This window comes from Sus scrofa, chromosome 5, assembly GCF_054392235.1.
Source record: "Sus scrofa isolate SSC_HxYL_T2T_F1_AM1 chromosome 5, Sscrofa_HxYL_maternal_Yorkshire_Landrace_v2.0, whole genome shotgun sequence".
NCBI classification, from domain to species: Eukaryota; Metazoa; Chordata; class Mammalia; order Artiodactyla; family Suidae; genus Sus; species Sus scrofa.
In genome coordinates, this window is record NC_139387.1 from 99946232 (window position 1) to 99964956 (window position 18725).

The following is an 18725-nucleotide window of genomic DNA, read 5'->3' on the forward strand; positions in this document are numbered from 1 at the left end:
ATTTCCCTCAATCTCCTTCCTTGTTTATTATCTTTTCCTCTGTACTTTTTGATGTAAGGCAATCTAGCATGTCAGAGCTTATGTGTGTGTTTGTTATTCTATTATAATTGTCCCCTAATTAATCTCCATATAACTATTTTTCTCATCCGCCATGTTACCAGCCTTGTGATCTTCTAAGTGTATCATTCCCTCACTTAAAATTTCTCAGTGGTTACATAATGGAAAAATATTACATAGCTCAAGTCAGAGTAAGATACTCTTAGCCTGGGAGTATCTTGGAACTTGTTAAGGTAATTCTATTGCTTAAGACTTATCAAAGGTATGCAAGCCAAAGAAATAGTGTTGACAAATCTTTTAAAGAATAACAGAACCCTTTATTTGTTCTGATCTCCCTTCCCCTATAGCTACTGAATCAGGGTAAAGGTTAAAGGTTCAATTCAAGGTTAAACAAGTAGGAAAGATGTGAGCAAAACCAAACAAACAAAAAACCCAGGCATAAGGGGAGCCGAGATGAAGTCACATCCTTGACAATGAGATAGATAGATATAAGGAGGGGCTGCAGTTGCGGAGAACACGCACTGGACTTGGCAGTCATAGGGCATAAATTCAAATTCTTTGTCCAGTCTTCACAGGCACTGTGGCTTTGAGCATAAAATAACCTCTGGAGTCTTCAGGTTGTTGCCTATAAAATGCAAGTAACATCAACACTACCTGCTTCACAAGGCATTTGCAAGGTCCAATGATCATTGATAGAATCAAGTCTTAAATAAGACATTGATTGCATAAACACTTGCTGAATGAATTAGGTTGATGCTATAGGTAAAAAGGAAAGAAAAAGACATAGTCCTAGTTTCAAGGAGACCACTGTCTGATAATGAATACAGATATACAGACAACAATTGCATTAATGAACTTTGTGCTAAAATAGAAGTAGGCTACTGAAGGAACCCTGGAGAATGAACACATTTTAAAAGGGGGGGCTGGGATGCCCATGATGTATTTGTAAGTTCTTTCTAATGCCATGTTAGAGTTCTCTATACCATGCTAATATTCAGATTAATTCTGCTGGAATAATTATAAATATTGATGATAATAACATTTTAAATTAATCCAACAAAATATTTGTATTATTAGATTGTTGGGAAAAAATGTGCTAAAAAATGGAGAGTGTTATGGTTTGATGAGGAAAGTGTAAGACAAATTCAGAGTGACTAAGAGCTATTTCTCCACTCTGCACTCAGAGATGTCGATGTCGCTGGATGTTTAGCATTCACTCAGGCTTCATTCCAGAGTCAGAAAATGCTGAAGTTCCCATCGTGGCTCAGCGGTAATGAACCCGACTAATATCCATGAGGACTCGGGTTCCATCCCTGGCCTTGCTCAGTGGGCTAAGGTTCCAGCATTGCCCTGAGCTGTGCTGTAGGTCTCAGACGCAGCTCAGATCCCGCTGCTGTGACTGTGGTGTAGGCCGGCAGCTGTAGCTCCAATTCAGTCCCTAGCCTGGAAACTCCCATATACCACAGGTGCAACCCTAAAAAGACAAAAAAAAAAAAAAAAAAAAAAATTGAGGAAATACTAAAAGTGAGTATACATTAGAATATAAACTCTCATTATAAGCCTAGAGATCATCTGTTTTGTTCACTACCGTGTCCCCAGTGACTAAAATGTTACCTGGTCCATCCGTGGAGCTCAATTAGTGTCCACTGCATGAATGAATGAAAGAATAAGTTCTGTATGAAGCTAATGGCTGGCCAGTTACACACACACACATATATTCTGTTCTGTAGGTAAGCAGTATATTTGAAGAGAGTAAATGGCGTTCTAGGTTCCAAACAGGGAATAACTTTTACCAATTGTGAACATTTCCAAATTAGAATTTGTAACTAAAACAATGAATCCTTATCTAGCTATAATTCAATGGTCAAGGGAACTAGAATTTTAATGCCCTTTTGCTAAATGTATTTACTGAAGGATGAGTACTTTAATTGCCTTCATATATACTTCATATATATCTCTTCCCATTTTTCTCCAGAGTACTGGTAATATATAAAGTTAAATAACATTTCAAAGTTGGATTTCTGTGACGTTTTATCTTAACACATTTCTCTAAGTAATAGTTTTTCTTGACTTTCCATATATTGCATTATGTAACTTCCGGAGTCACTCTTATCTACAGAATAAAGATGTTGGGCAAGATGATGACAGGGGCCTCTTTCTTCCAGCTCCAATATAACATGTATCCTTTACTTCTTCTACTTTAAAAAAACATCATCTTTTTGAAAGTTTTTGAAGAACAAACAGCTTAAGTAGGCACTTGAGTAATTGTACAATTGTTTCCTATCTTTCATCTTAATTTTATATAGCTTTCTTTTTGTTAGAAAAAGATCAAAAACTACAAAACAGCTTTTCTTTAAAAGAAAAGGTTGTTGGGAGTTCCTGTTGCGGCTCAGCAGTAACGAACCCGACTAACATCCATGAAGCTGCTGGTTCAATCCCTGGCCTTGCCCGGGGGTTAAGTATCTGGTGTTGCCATGAGCTGCGGTGTAGGTCGCAGACACAGCTCAGGTCCCCTACTGCTGTGGCTTTGGCAACTGCAGCTCCTAGGAACTCCCATATGCTGCAGGTGCAGCCCTAAAAAAGCAAAAATAAATTTTAAATGAAGAAAAAAATAAAACAATAGGTTATTGAAACTACTTTGGATGGAAGAGAGACAGTTGTACATAATGGCAAAGATGAAATATAGGTGAACACAGTATCATACCTATAACTAGTATTAGAGATGCTTCCCTTTATCTACTGTTAAAGGTAATCTTCTCTTTGGATCCCAATTTCAAGGTTTAATTTAATTTTTTCATATGACTTCTGTAATTTGACTACTCCCAAAAGTCCACAGATACACGTGTAAGAGAATAGTCATAAAACCAAGGCAGTTATTATTTCGCCTTTTCAGAAAGAAGCTTAACCCAGAAACCTTGTCATAGAAAGATTTCAGAGAAAATCAAATAACTGCAATTACACCCACTCACAGTCACTGAAAAAAAAAATTAATGCAAAATAGTATTTCTAAAATCTTCTGCAAGAACTCAGTATATAACAGAGAAATAATTTAGGACTGGTGAGTAGTTTCCAGTCCTGAGCAGAGTGTTTGGTTTGAGGTGTCAAGTATAGAATGTGGTAGACTGTTTGCAAAAATGGCTACCAACAGTTCCTCCCATTCTTTTTCAATTGATTCACCTCCTTGCCCCTTAAATCTGTGCTGGCATATGACTTGTCTGAATAATAAAATGGGGGTGTGGAATAAAAGTGAGAGTTCTGGCCTTAAGAGACCTGGCAGCTTCCACTTTTCCCCTCTTAAATCCTGAGCCACCAAGTAAGAAGTCATGTATCCCACTAGAGAGAGGCCACATGGAGAGAGGCCCTGGAGGATGTGAGGGAAAGAGGACCACCGAGACCTCAGCCTTCTCATCTCTTCCAGCTAAAGCCACCTGGCAATCTCTCAGCCCTAGCAGAGTCATCCCAGCCAAATCACATGAAACAGAAAGAGCTGCCCCACCAAGCCTTGCTCAAATAGCAGAATCATGAGCACATACTTGAAATAACCAATAAGTAAAACAAAGAATAAGAAGCTAAAATAGTAGATAGTGAAATCAGTGAATATCCAGTTGTTGACTCAGTGAAGTGCAGTAAACAGCTATATCCCCGTCCTTGGGCTATTGGCTGGGGACAGTGGACTGAATAAAATGCTTGCCTTCCAAGAGCCTGCATCCAGTGGGAATGACACTCACATAAACAAACCACTGGCAGGGAGGGTACGGAGAGCTGCTTTACAGGCACACTCATGTGCTATGAGAGGGAGTGAATTGTACCAAGCAAGGACCCTCCAGGGAAGAGCCAAAAAGGAAGTGACATTTCGTCTCTGTTTTGAAAGCTGAGTAGGAGTTTCCCAAAGCCAGGATGTGTGGCTGAGAAAGAGGCACATTCCAGGGAATCTAATCCATTTGTGCAGGAAGTTTAAGCTTCTTAATGCCTGAATTATACTGTAGTATTGGAGCTGTGCATATCACCTGCTGTGAGATTCATCATTTTCCAGAGTTACACAGATAAGAGAAATTATGTTCTTCTTTGCAGTTAAAAAAAAAAGTTTGTTGGTTGCCTAAACTCTTATTCTGCCTCCAATTTTGCAACCCATAAGTAGCTGAGAAAAGCTACTTAAAAGGTATCCTTATACCTATAAGTTATAAAGAAATCCATGTGACAAATGGACAGACTGTTCAACAACAACAACAACAAAAAAAATGTGCCTGTTCTCTTTCTCTTTATCTTGCTCTAAACAATTGTTAAAGAAGACTGATTTATCTTTGCTCAAAAACATTTCTCAGTATTCTTGATTGGAGATATAGAAGCAGTTTACTGTTTATTATGGAAGGAAAAAGAAATTTTTCTACTGACACTTGTGATTTTAAAGGCCAAATATACAAAACATCTTTTATTCAAGTAAGTAAGCCAGTTTATAGCTCATATTCAATACTGGGTAACCTGTCAGATGAAGAACACTAGAACTGGATAAAATTGTAACCTGGCCTCATAGGTTGTTAGAACATTTATCGACATTAGTTTCCACTTTATATTAATTCTTTGTGTATTTACAACAGCAAAGTTCAAGTTTTTGAAGACAGCTGCAATCTAGAAGCTACTGAAAAACTGAAGTACCATACCCACCCTTTAGGTATAAGTAGTTTTATCTCTTTTCACACCATATTGAAACTGTTTCCTTATTTCTCAGAGTTGAAACATGAAGATCATGCGAGTTCAGAGAATTCTCAACCTACTTGGGTGCCTCTTGGAAGGAGACACAGGTCTTGAAAGAAGCACATCGTTTAAGGTCTGATGCTAAGCTTTATAGGCATTATCTCACTTTATTTCAAAACCCTTCTGTGGTAGTTTTTGCTTTTTATTTTATTTTTGGTTTTTTTATTTGTCTGGTTTTTTAGAGCTGCACCTGCAGCATATGGAAGTTCCTAGGCTAGGGGTCAAATCAGAGCTGCAGCTGCTGTCCTACACCACAGCCACAGCAATGCTGGATCCTTAACCCACTGAGGCCCAGGATCAAACCTGCATCCTCATGGATACTAGTTGGTTTCATAATCTACTGAGTCATAACAGGAACTCCAGGTTTTACATATTAAGATCTTTTTACAGGTGAAGACTAAGGCTCAAAAAGATGGTTAAGTAAGTTTCTCAGGAATACACAGCTGAGTATCATATCTATCTGATTCCAAATTCTAGCCTTTTACATTCTGTGCTACAGTTTTTCCCTAAGGACTTGTGAGATTCATTTTACTTCTAGAATCCTGGTTAAATCTCTGCACTCAAAAAAAGAGGAACATTTTTAACAAAGCCAGAAACATTGGGCATAAAAGAATATGCAACATTTGACCTGTGCTTTAAGATGACTAGAGTATGTGATGAAATTATCAAAAGCATATAATATAAAAGAGGCAGATAGAAATAGCACGACTTTTAAATTCTATTTAAATCCCAGTTTTGGCTCTTGCAAGTTTGTGACCTTGAGCCATTTATTTGGGTTCTCTGAGCCACAGTTTCCTGGATAAAATAAAAATATTAACACTTGCTACATCTCTTTGGTTGTTAGGAGTACTAAATTATGTAACTTATGTAAAAGTACTTAGCACAATGCTGCCTCATTTTTGATGCTCAGAAATGTCAGCTTTTTTCCTTTATTGCAGGAACTGGCAAAACTGTAGTTGTCCAGAATTGTCACTTGCAAGTAAAGATCTCTGGTTGGAAACATGAGAAAGAAATGAAAGATAAAGAAATGCTTTCTATAGTCATAAAAATATTTACCAGTCATGACTTAAGAAGGACACTTGCTTTCAGATATGCTAAGACCATATTTGAACATCCTGTTGAAAGCAGTAAGAGAGTGTGTTAATGGGTAAGGGAGTTGGATGGGTGGGGTTGGCTCAAGCAAGAAGACTGAGCGGAACAGGCAGGCCTGGATAATGCTCTGGACAGTGAAAAGGAAAATGTGCAACAAGTGAAAATAACACATTCCTCCCCTCAGCCACAGTGGGACCAGCTGCCTCAGAGGCACCACCCAGTAGGCCAGAATAGCTGCCTCATTACCTGTTACCCAGGCTATGGCACTAATGAATATTTATTACATGCCTGCCCTGGCCAGACACTGTGCTGGACAATGCAGAATCATGGTGAACAAAACCAGGTCAAATAGGCCTGGACTGATATGTGTTTCTGTTCATTGTGTGGGTAAAGGTGAGTCATGAGAAACTGATTTATCTATTACATTGATCGCTAAGGTATGACATTCATGTAATTTCTTACACAAAAGCTAGAAAGGAGAATATGCTCCAAGAGATGACAAGTTTCGAGCATCTGTTATGTGCCAGGTATTATCCTCAGAGCTCTACGTATCTTCCCTGTACATACAACAAGTCTATCAATAGGTACTCTATTCCCTGTTGTATAGATGTGTAAACCAGGACTTAGAGACAGTCAGTGACTTGCCAAAGCCACAAGATCTTAAATCCTAGAACTGGGATCTGATCTCAGAAGCCCTAATTCCAGAGTCTGAATTCATGGTGAAAAGCCTAAGACTGGTTGTAACACTCTGGTGACATTTTTATATTTTAATTGCTTCTGTTGCCTATAAGAAGATTCTTTATCTTTTATTCAGAAATCAAGAATTAGCTACCAACTCTCGCTTAAAACATTGGTCAACAACAGAATGGTATAACAGAATCTGTGTCCTTTTTCACACTCTAATCTGTAAAGGTCTTTTGGCAAGGTCATCATGCTTTTTTAATGTTCACACTGCTCCTTTGCTACTCTGTGTAAAGGCATTTGTAAATTATTCTAGTTATCTTTAGAATACTTAAAATTGCTCTCCAGCATTTATATAATCAGCAAGAGATAATCAGATGATCTTTTTTTTTTTAACAATGAGCCACTTCCTGTTCATTATACTTATTATGTTTATTTATGGCATAAAACCCATTTTCTCTATTGAAGGTCACCTGTGGGTTGGTGTGGAGGATTTCTTTCCTCCTATTTAAACCAGTCTACCAGTTTTTGGCATTTGTATGACTCTTGATTAATTATGGTCCTGTCTCAATCATTCAGTGAAGAAATAATAGCCTATGGTTCCTTTTACCAGACTTTGGGTTATTCATAGCTTAAGAAAATAGCATGAAAGTTCTAAGTTCTTATGTATTCAAAGGCTTGTAATAGATAATCCATACCTATGCTGTGTACACCCACTCATCTCAGAGGAAGGCAAAATGTTCAAAGTCAAAAGCTACCCGCCATCAGAGGCCCAGAAGAGTTGAAAGACTCAAGTCACATGTCCAACTTGTGGTTGTACTTGTTTGGGCACCAGAGCCTTTCTAAATACCAGTCCAATGACCCTACACTGCCTCTCCTCTTTACACACTAAACTTGGCTTTTCTACGAGAGACAATGCATTTCCTTTATTAGCCTATCACGAAAGGCCACACATTCCATTCTACTTGCATCTCATAAACTGAGGGAACTGTAGACACTTTCCCATCCCAATGTGAAAGAGCTTATTGCCCATTTCAGAGAATTTTGCTCAAGTTTGACATCTTACACCCACTTCCTTTCCATCTGACAATGGTATTCTGAGTTTTGTCCAAGTGTAAGATCCTCTCTTATTCAGTCAATGTGCTTCAAGAGGAAACTGACCCTTCCTTTGTGTCAGGGATAGGCCTAGAATGGCCTCAGCTAGTCAAGAGATCTGATTGCCATGTCCATACTGGTTGAATCAGATGTGAGACTGTGATTCAATGCAGACTAATCCCATGTAAGGACATATTCAATAGAGGCATCTAAAAAAGATCCCTTGCTTATCCACTGACACACTTTTCTTGATGGATATAAACAAGGACATTTATGACCTCCAGAAGCATTGACAGCTATTTGGCATTGAGAGTAGCCAACTATGATCCAACTTCTAGATCCAGCCTTATCTGTTCGATATTTGTGACTTTACAGTCCCATGAGCCAATAATTCTTTGTTACTTTAGCTGTTTAGTCATGTTCTGTGTTATTTGCAACCAGAAGATTCCCAGCAAATACCTTGACCACCATTAAGCACTAACCATGTCTCCATGCTACATTATTATTATTATTATTTTCTGCATCTGTTGAATTCCCCTTGCCTTTTATAGAGGACTCTTTGCCCAGCTTATCTGGCAGATACCAAATACTGCTATTGTGAGATAATTGTGTACCTTCTGGAAGACCATACTCAGTAACAGGCCAGAAAATTGTGCTCTAGAAGAATAAAACTGAAAAACTTTAGGGAATTTTTTTTTCCCTTGATGTTTAGACTATAAATTGTTTGGCTCATGTAATCTGTTGGACTTTTCCTTTTAGATTCATGCTTTTGGAAGGTTTAAATTGATTAACAGTAATATTTAATTATAACTTTTGTTTTTTTAACTTAAGAGAATTGAGGATTAAACATCAACTAAATTAAATTATAGCATTTAAGTATAAACTCATATATTTTTGATTCATATAAATCACGTATCTGATATGAATCATATATAATCCTATAATCATAAACTGTTGCTTGTTTTTCCTTAGGTTCCAAAAACAAAATGAACTACACAGAGAAGCTTAGAATTTTTGGTATTCTATAAACAGCACCTTGCTTTCTATTGTCCTCCTGCGGTTATAGGCTCATTATATTCATATCTTTACAATCCTCTCTATGAGTAATGACCTGCCAGCATTCGATGGAGATCTTATCAGCTCCCAGGCATGGCTGTACTAGCACCTATGGATTTCCTGACTTTGCTTTCCCTCTCCTCTTTGCACGTCCTTTTTTCTCCACTCTCAAAAACATTGCACACAATTCTGCCAAGAAAACCATCCTAATCTGAAACTATCGACCTGTCTTGATTTTTTTTTTATTTACTCAACCCAGAGATGATTTTAAGAGCCAACCATAGTGTCTACTTCACACTTTGAAGCAACACTACGACTTTTATTATATGAAACTCTGAGATCTTATAGCCTTAGTCTTCTGCAGTTTCTACATTATCAACTACTTTCTGTCCTTTTCCTTTATTAAGAAAACATCCTTTGTCCCCCAGTTGAGTAAATTCCCACCTTTTACATTTTTAAGCACCTTCATTAATGTCATTTATGACCTCTAGCACTGGACATATCCATCTACATTATTCTAAACTCTTTTATCATAACTATTTTCAAGAGCATCAAGCTTAAGTTAAATTTTGATGTTCTTTTACACTGACTCTTGTAGAATTCCAGGACCTAGGAATGTTGGGAGAGCCAGTAAGACTATTATGCATTGAGTTTGGTGCTATGAAAATAAATACATAACAGCCTGCGGTTCTCATATCATTCAACTGTGTGTTTTGAGACAAGTAGCCTTCACAATCACTATCAGTTGACCGTTGGGAATTTCTTTTTCCTCTTTAAAAAAACCCACAGAAATAATCAACAATAATATCTATGGTGGATGCCCTCTGGGAAGATAATTTTCTTCCACTGAGCATACTCCATGGGAAATCAAATTAAAGTCATCCCATTCACATTTCATGGTTTAGGAAGTCTTTCCTCGTGACCAGTCTCTCCCAGAATAATTCAAGACTTTTTGTCATGTTCCCAAAGTACTCTACTTTTACTCTCAAGTCACTTATTAGATCATTTGTTCAGAATTTATCTCCCCAGCTAGAGAATGAGCCCAAGAAGTGCATCTATCACATCTGTCATATTCTGTGCTGCATTCACATGCCTACCGTGGTGCCTGGCTTAGAGAAGATGCTTAGTCAACCTTTGAAAAAAGCAGAGGTAGGAGGGAGAGGAGAAAAGAAGAGGGGGAAGGTTGGTTCTTTACTATATGCTAGTTATTTGTTGCTGTATACCAAATCACCCTGAAATTAACAGCTTAAAACAACATACATTGATTATCTCATCACTTATGTGAGTTGCAAATCTGGACATGGGTGGGTTCTTCAGCTCAGAGTCTCTCACAGACTGTAGTCAAAGTGTTTGTCATCTCAAGGTTCAGCTGGGGCTAGATATACTTCCAGTCTTATTCTGTGGTTGTTGGTAGGACTTAGTTCCTTGCACATTGCATGTTTGACTCAGGGCCTCTTATGACTTGTGGGCTGTTGGCCAGAGGCTGCCCACCTTCACCCCCTTGCCCCACAGGGCCTCTCCATTAGGCTGCTCACAACATGGCAGCAGTGAGATAGCCAGAGAGCAGCAGCTAGATGGAAGTCAGTCTTTATAATCTACTCTCAGAAGTGATATCCCACGACAATTGCCATATTCTGTTTGTTAGAAGCCAGTCACTAAGCCAAGCGCACACTCAGGAAGACAGGGTTACATAAGGACCCGCATACCAGGACTTGGGAATAGTTGGGGACCATCTTAGAAGGCTACTTAGCACACTTAAACAAGGAATCCAAGTAAGAGGAGCCAGTTAAAAAAAATGTTGTGTTCAATAGAATTGGGCTTGAATGAGACTATTATATCCCTCTCCACAAAAGGAAGACTCGCTCTTAATATGGCAATAATAATAAATCTATTTGGCAAATGCATGCTCAAGCAATTATTTATATATCCAAATGCCACCTGACTTAAAGGTACCCTTTAGAAGTGATTTTAACAAATCTGACTTGTGTTCCAGGCAGACCTTTTCTATTACATCCGAGGAATTAAAATGGTCAGACTTTGGTAACTGAAGGAAATCTAGACACAAGACACACATTTCAGTAGGAAACAAGCGTGTTACCTTCTCCATATTTCGCCTGACCCGCAGGACGTGCTGTGTGGTCTGTAAGAGAAAAACATGTAAATGTAGGCAGAAGTCCTGAATAAACCAAGGAAAGTATTTGTGGGTGGCTTAAAATGGGTGAGTCTCTTTCCATGAAGGGGTGGGTGTGTCACAGTCTTGACCAGCAAGGACATGCTAACAGATCCGTCTATAACTCTGTAGTCTCATTCCTGCATTACAAATAAACACCCAGGTTATTATTATATACACCCTAGCCTTAAAATCTTTTCAGTTCATTGCCCCATTTCATTCTCTCTGGAACCTGTCGGGTACTTAGACGGTGCCAAAACAAGCAGTTACAGGCAAGTCCTTAAAAACTCTCTGTTGGTGTGCCTCTTTAATTATTAAGCTTCTTCAGAGGCTTTAAGCCAGAGAAAAGAATTAGAGCCAGTTACTGTGTGTCCCTGTGGCCCTGAAAATCCTTTGGCTGTCGTAGAGGTGCTTGGAGTTGGCCTGAAAGCTTTATCATAATCCAATCATCCTCCCAAATTTGGACTTGCTTTTATTCAGGCACATTCAGAGGTCAGTCTCTAATCCAATGTCACAGCAAAGAGAAAAGGCCTAATCTTCTTTTTAAACCCCAAACTAAACCCCCAGCCTAGTAATTCATGCAAAGCATAAGGGCCATGAGATGCCAGAAAGCAAAATCCACAATCCCAAATAATCTCTCAGCATTTCCACTAACACATTTTCTGTTTACAAAGGCTAAATTGTATTTGAATAGTTTATGCCCCACTGTTCATGAGACAGTGTCGTGGTATGTACAGAGGAGAAAGCATTATTATTTTACTAACAATCTTGCTTCCTGAAGTGTCCGTCTTATCCGTGACCATTGCCACTATGCAACAGCATGGATTATAAACTGACTATCCTTTTATATGCTCTGCACTCAAAAGAGCAATTTCACCGATAAATCACAATGTGACAGCCAAGCCATTAACTTAATGACTCAGGGTGAAGTTCTTCCTGAGTGGAAGCATCTGGAAACAGCTGGACAACAACAGTACAACCAGCCTCTCAGATGAGAAGGTCTCATTTTCAAGTACTGATTTGAGTAGGGAAGATTCCATTGTGTGGAGAACAATCTTTCAGGAACCAGCTTAGTCTGTGCTCAAATTTAGATGGTGACAATCTGTTTCCAGTGAAGCATGCATTTATTGCCTCATTCCATTTTTCCCTTCATACGGAAGATCTAAGGCATCCTAAAAGTAATTAAGCAAAATATTAAGGACCACTTGATTTGGTTAAATAATGCACTGTCAAATTTTAAGCCCCCAAGGAATACTTTAGAAGGGATCCTGCCAACCACCCTCCAATTCCATATTTTCTCCTATTGCATGTACTCTTTATCCACCCTGGGAAGATTCCCTTTCTCTGGGATTCAAAGAACCAAAAATATCCACATGTATGCACACAAACCAAGTTGTGAAAATGCATGTAGTATGCCATGGCTAAAGAAATCTACAGCTATTTAGAAACAACTACCAAATAAAACTTTAGTATGAAAAGTTAGGATAGGACTTATTCATGATTTCTAAGCCTAAGTTTATTCATCTATAAATGGGTAGAATGACAGCAACCTCCTAGAGCTGTTGACAGACATCAAGGAGATCAAGTGTGCACAGCACAAGATATTCAGGTCACCTCCATCTCTCCCTGCCTGTACTCCAAAACAGTGACATGTTAGGGAACTCACAGCCACTGTGGTCAGGGAGAGCTGATTTGAATCCTCATTCCGTCACTTACTATTTCTATAAACTTGAACAATTTACCTAACCTCACTGAACCTTGGTATTATTGTCTGCAGATTGGGGATAATCAGTCCTACCCGATTAGGTTTGGGGGTGAATCAGGGCTAAAGAAGTAAGAAGTGTACCCTCTGCCTTTCATGTAGAAGATGCTCAATGAGAGTAATCTCGCTTCCTGGATAGGAAGCTGCTCCCGTTGGCCACCCAGGTAGGATAGAAATTCTGAAGTCAGGAAGGCAGCGCTTCGATTGTCCCTAGGTGATTCCATTCTCTTTTGTTCATGTGGCACTGAGCAGTTCAGGGAAACTGACAAAAGGAGAAGGCCTGAGCTTTTACCTTGGACTAGATGCAGAAAGTGTTAAAGCTCTGACTCTGGGAGGATTAAGAAGGTAGGGGCTTTCCAGACGGTAGTAATACCTGCGCCTCACCATTGCACACCCAGAGAAGATGCTGCCATGCTTCTGTCTCTTGCTTTATGCTGCAGATCATTACTGGGTGCCTATGATGGGTTTAGCATTATGCCATCGTTTTAAGAGTAGTACAACTGTTTGTTTTCTCCTCGAGAGAAGATGTCAGTGGCATCTGTATCCATTTCCAAAGCATCTCTGCCCCCCTTATGGCTCCAGCAAGAGAGTGATAAAAATAATAATACTGCCTCCTGTTGAGATTATATTGAAACAGTTACTTTTGGCTACAAACGTCAAATTGTAAGAGTCCTGCTGTGGCCTCCTAGGACCTCAGAACGCAGTAGGTGGGCTCTTCAGATGCCTACGTGAGGACATCGTCAGAGCATACCCTGTGTCTGTGTGCACTTCCGGAGGAGAGAGACAAGCTCGAGGAGTCAGTTTAGAGCATCCTATCTACTCAGCAAGAATGGGCAAAGACTAGAGAAACTTGGCCTCAAATAATCTACCTCAGGTCTCCGTGTTGTAATTCAAAGTCCTTAAATGTTACAAATGAATGTCAGAAGGGTGCTTTCCAGAAACATCCATGTAAAGCACTCTGAGGCCTGGCCAAGGATTGCGGACATTTATAGGCATATCTGAAAGCTTAGATTCCTCATGGGATGGGCAAGAATAATGAGCTTGTTACGACCATCAGAGTGAATGCTCTTTATAATAAATAAGGCCCAGTAAAATTACACATTAGTCTTTTTTTCTTACTGTCATCTTTTGTTGACAGAGATAAAAATGTATTGGATCTGTTCATATAACTCACCTTGGTACAGAGCCTTGAATGCCAGGTTTAGGGGGTTAGATTGTGTACAATCGTAATAGTTTTTTGTCTTATTTTGTATGTTTTTAGCAGATAAGTATATTCTTTTGACTGAGTTTTTAGCAAGATAGCAATAGTAGGCAGAAAGACAGTACTGGTAAGTGTGGAGAAGGGGCATGAAAGCTGAGAGATCATAAAATGAGCTTTTAAAAGAATCTCATTTTATATCTCTAGAAAAGCCAACCCCAAGTGCAGCCTGTGGCTACTATGATGGCAGAATGTCATGCAAAATAAACATGTGACCAACTAAGCCACTTCATGAGCATCCCTATGTGCCATATTTCTCATTAGTCCGGGAACTAACTTCAGCCTGGTGTCAAAAGGTGGCCAAATGGCAAGCAGAAGGGGCTAGGAACTGTGACAAGGATGCACAGCTACCCAAAGTCCAGTGCATAACTGCTGAGAAGCAACAGCCGGACTATCCAACCTGGTTTACAGCAAGCAGAAAAAGAACAGCATCTTTGAAGCAAATGAAGCCTGCAGACTGCGAGGTGAACAGGCAGTGTCACACACAGGAGTTAGGACCAGGAACAGCAGAGGGTCGCTCAAGAGCTGAGGACCCAGCAGGGTGGTCCCAGAGCACAGTGTGGGCTTCAGTCTTCTCAGTGACAGTTATCCACATGGATGGACACACCATCTGCAGCAGCATCTTTACTGTCTCTGAATTGCTTTGGAGTTTTTTGTTTTTTGTTTTTTTTTTATTATAAGAAGCAAAGATCTATATATAACCTGGAAGTAGATATACAAACATACATACACACACAGACATACACCACAAATTGTGCTACTGCAAAATACAGATTTCATGCCTCCACTGGGCCCTGCAAAGTGGTTTTTTTGGGGGTTTTTTTGTTTTGTTTTGTTCTGTTTTTTTCTTGAATTCATAGCTGATTCCCTTGGCAAGGAATCATTTGCTTTCATGACTTGGTGGAGTATCTTCAGATCACAATGTGTCCTTTTGTTTTTAGGACCACTTCATTACATACATCAGTGAGGTGAAATGTTTTTACTTTCTGTACTCAACAAAATCTGACTTTTTAATAAAGAGAAAATGGAATAGTAGAGCCCCGTTAAAATACAGAATTCCTTTCCGGATTGGGTTCTGGTGTTTCCTCACCCCACCTGGGGAATTGTCTTTCACAAAGGCAAAGATTTTGATTTTTCTTGGGTGAAACTTAGCCACTACTAGGGTTGCAAAAACCAAATAAATATGTGATCCTGTTGAAACAAAAAATCAAAATGGCACGTTTTATCCTCTCCTAAAAAGCTCTCTTCTCCTGACCAGCCTTTGCCAACCTTTGGCAGATAAACATGTGACATTTCCATTGACACACAGAGCATGCCAACTCTGCCAAATCTTCGAAGGTTCTTGTTAGTATCATAACACTGCATAACATGACACTTCATCTCCCTGGCCTTTATTATGCAATAGCAACTTTGACAACTCATTAAATATATATGTCACTGCATATGCTTTCTAGATAAATAAAATAGATTTCTTTTATGAATAGAAAAATACCAGGAAATGTTCTCCAAGCTTTGTTTCTTTAGAGAAATGTCTCTCTTTTAAAATAAAAAACAAAAAAAGGGAAAAATCTTGCTAAAATAGTATAATTGCCTTTCTTGTCATATCTGAGAAATCTTAGGAATATGGTTAATGCCTTTACATTCACTCAATTTGGATAATGCTGATTTATCTGGACTATTTTATCAAGGTTCATAGACTTGACTCAAAGGACATGTGCTCCAATTTACTGATTAGCCAGTGGAACTGATGTTCTGCCCTCAAATCCTTTGACATAATGAGATAGAAGCCAAGAAACTAAAACCTAATCAGGGAAATTGTCTTTCAGGAAAATTTTGGAGATGCCCCTTTCAGTCTCAGGGTGACTCTGGTATCATCATTACCTGTATCACTAACAACGATGGTAATTGTACACCAGCTTCCACTTTGAAATAGCAAACATATTTGCTGATAGCTGTGTTTCTCTTGGGCTAGTCATTCATTAATTTATTCAACCAACAGGTATTTCCTGAATGACCATTATGTGCCAGGTATCGCTCTAAGTGCTGGGGCCGCAGAAATTAACATGTTACCATCCCTCCCCTTGAGTTGTTCATAGTCTAGGACAAAAATGCCGTAAAAATTCATGGTATAGATCAGTGCTATAAAATGTGTCTCCAAAGTGTTCCATTTAAAAGGAGGTGACAGAAGTTGGCCATGATTGCTTGGAAAGCTTCACAGAGCAGGTTAACAGTTTCATATTTGGTGCAGGAATGGGAGGATAAGTGAGGAGGCAGGATATTCATTCTCTCATTCAACAAATATTTATTGAGTGCCTACCGCATGCCAGGTACTGGAGATATAGCCGTGATCAAATGCAAAATTCCTGCCTTCATGAATCTTTTATTGTAATGAGAGGAAAGCGATTTTTAAAAAATTTAACAGGGGAAGTTCCTGTCGTGGCTCAGCAGAAACGAATCTGACTAGCATCCATGAGGATGCAGGTTTGATCCCTGGCCTCGCTCAGTGGGTTAAATGATCCAGCATTGCCGTGAGCTTTGATGTAGGTCGCCAACGTGGCTTGGATCTGGCGTTGCTATGGCTGTGGTACAGGCTGGCAGCTGCAGTTCTGATTTGACCCCTAGCCTGGGAACCTCCATATGCTTCAGGTGTGGCCTTAAAAAGAAAGACAAAAAAATTAAACAAGTAAAATATGTGATTTTTCAGGTGATCATAAATTTTACACTTGTGAAAAACAAACAAACCAACAAAGGGAAGGTATCAAGAGTATCAGGAGTGGGAGGGGTTACAGGTTTTAATAAGGTGGCCAAAGAAATTCTCCCTGAGATGACATCTGAGCAGAATCCTGAAGGAAGTAAGGGAATGAGCCATCCAAAGGCTAAGGAAAGAGCCTTTCAAGCAAAGAGAACAGGATATGAAAAATCCCTGAGGCTAGATATGGCTGCCATTTTTTAGACTCATAAGGGAAGCCAATAGGGCTGAAGCAGAGTGAAGTTATGTCTGAGAGTCAAATAGCATCTTCGAGTTTACTCTCAGGACTCAGGCTTTTGCTCTGGATTCTTTAGGAAGTCACCATAAGGTTGGAGCAGCATAGCACCATCGCCTTCCATTCTGAAAGTACTGACCGTAAGGGGCGTGGGTGAAAATGGGGAGACCAGCTGAGTAGCTCCCACGATAACCCAAACTGGAGATGGGTCTTGTTCCAGGAAGGCAGTGTGAAGGTGGCGAGAATTGATCCGTCTCTGGACACATTTTCAAGATAGAATGAACGGAGGTTATTGGTAGATTGGATAAGGATTACGAGAGGAAGGGAGCCAAGTATGTCTCTGAGGAGAATTTTAGCCAGAACTAGAAGGATGGAGTGGTCAGTATCCAGCTCACCTTGGTTAAGAGAGGGTGAAAACATTTTGAGCATCCCTATGTGTTAGGAGGGTAATGAAACACCACTATTCAGCATGAGCCTCCTTCACCACAAAGAGGCATTCCTCCTCAATTTAATGAGGGTAAAACTCCATCCTCAGCAGAAAAAAGACAGAGTGAAAGATGCATGCTCGGCGATTGAAACAAGAGAAAACGCCCCAATGTCAAGGATTGCACTAATCCTCCCTGCCCAAATTTCCAAATACTCCAATCTAAAAAGTAAGAATCAGAGTAGGCATAGATTAAATAAAGTTAGCAAAGAACAGAATGTTTACAAACAAAAATAACAAATTGGGTAAAGTTAATTACAATAGGAATGCCTGCGGTGGCAATGTGGGAGCAAAAATTCTCAAGCTGGAATGTAATAGTAGGTATAAATATATAAGAACATTGTGCCTAGAAAAGAAAGCACCTTGAACTAGTGGTTCTCTTCCTAATGTTGACCTTTGGGCAAATTAATCCACCCATAACTTTCAAACAGGGGTATTTTTACCCCCAGGGTGTGTGCTAATGTCCTGAAGAGTGAAGGTGAAGTATTACCTTTTAAAATGACATTTAGACCACAGTTTTTCCAAGGATAAGAGTTTTCCTTTAAAAAAATAAATAAATAAAACAAACATGACTACATAATTAAGTATAAAAATAAATACGATTGTTCCCATTTATTCAGCCTTTATTTTTATTAAAGTGTAGTTTATTTACAGTGTTGTGCCAATTTCTGCTGTACAGCATACTGACCCGGTCATACATATATATATATATATATACATATATATATATATATATTCTCTTTCTCTCATACTATCTTCCATCGTGTTCTATCCCAGGAGATTGGGTATAGTTCCCTGTGCGATACAGTAGGACCTCACTGCTTATCCATTCTAAATGTAATAGTTTTCAGCCTTTAATTATTGAGCCCCTACTATGCACCAGCCATATTCTAGGCAAAAGGAATTGCAGTGAACAAGGTAGCTGCAGGCCCTGACCTCACAGGGCTTGTTATCTTAGAATGAAGACAAATGCTGGACAAGTAATTATAGAATGAAGAATAAGCTTCTTAAAAATCTCTTATTAATGGCATGCCCCAAACTACCAGGGATGGAGATCACACATTGATTAGTTCTCTGCTAAACTAGGAGTGCAGTGGGAAATGTTCGATGACAGCTAACTTCAGCTATACGTCTCAGTAGCTTGAGATGGGGAAGATATCTAGAACTGTGTTAACCGGATCCTCTAAAAAGCAGTCATCAAGAATGTACTAAATGGGCCAGCACTTTCCTAGAGGAAATGCTTATGAGGAGAAACCAGGAGGAAGTGGGAGGAGGCGTGGTCTTCAGATCATGAGACAAGACTGACCCCAGTGAAAGAGAGGCAAACTGGAAGG

General features: G+C 39.3%; 1 long non-coding RNA gene across 3 annotated transcripts in view; it reads left to right on the forward strand.

Annotated features, from left to right (window-relative positions):
- The window catches only part of LOC146403586 (uncharacterized), a 403397-nt gene that overhangs the window by 194437 nt on the left and 190235 nt on the right, over positions 1-18725 (forward strand). For all 3 annotated transcript variants that reach the window (XR_014804494.1, XR_014804493.1, XR_014804491.1), the window contains exon 3: positions 4784-4882. This is a non-coding gene — a long non-coding RNA (uncharacterized LOC146403586). The remainder of the gene's footprint in view (positions 1-4783; positions 4883-18725) is intronic.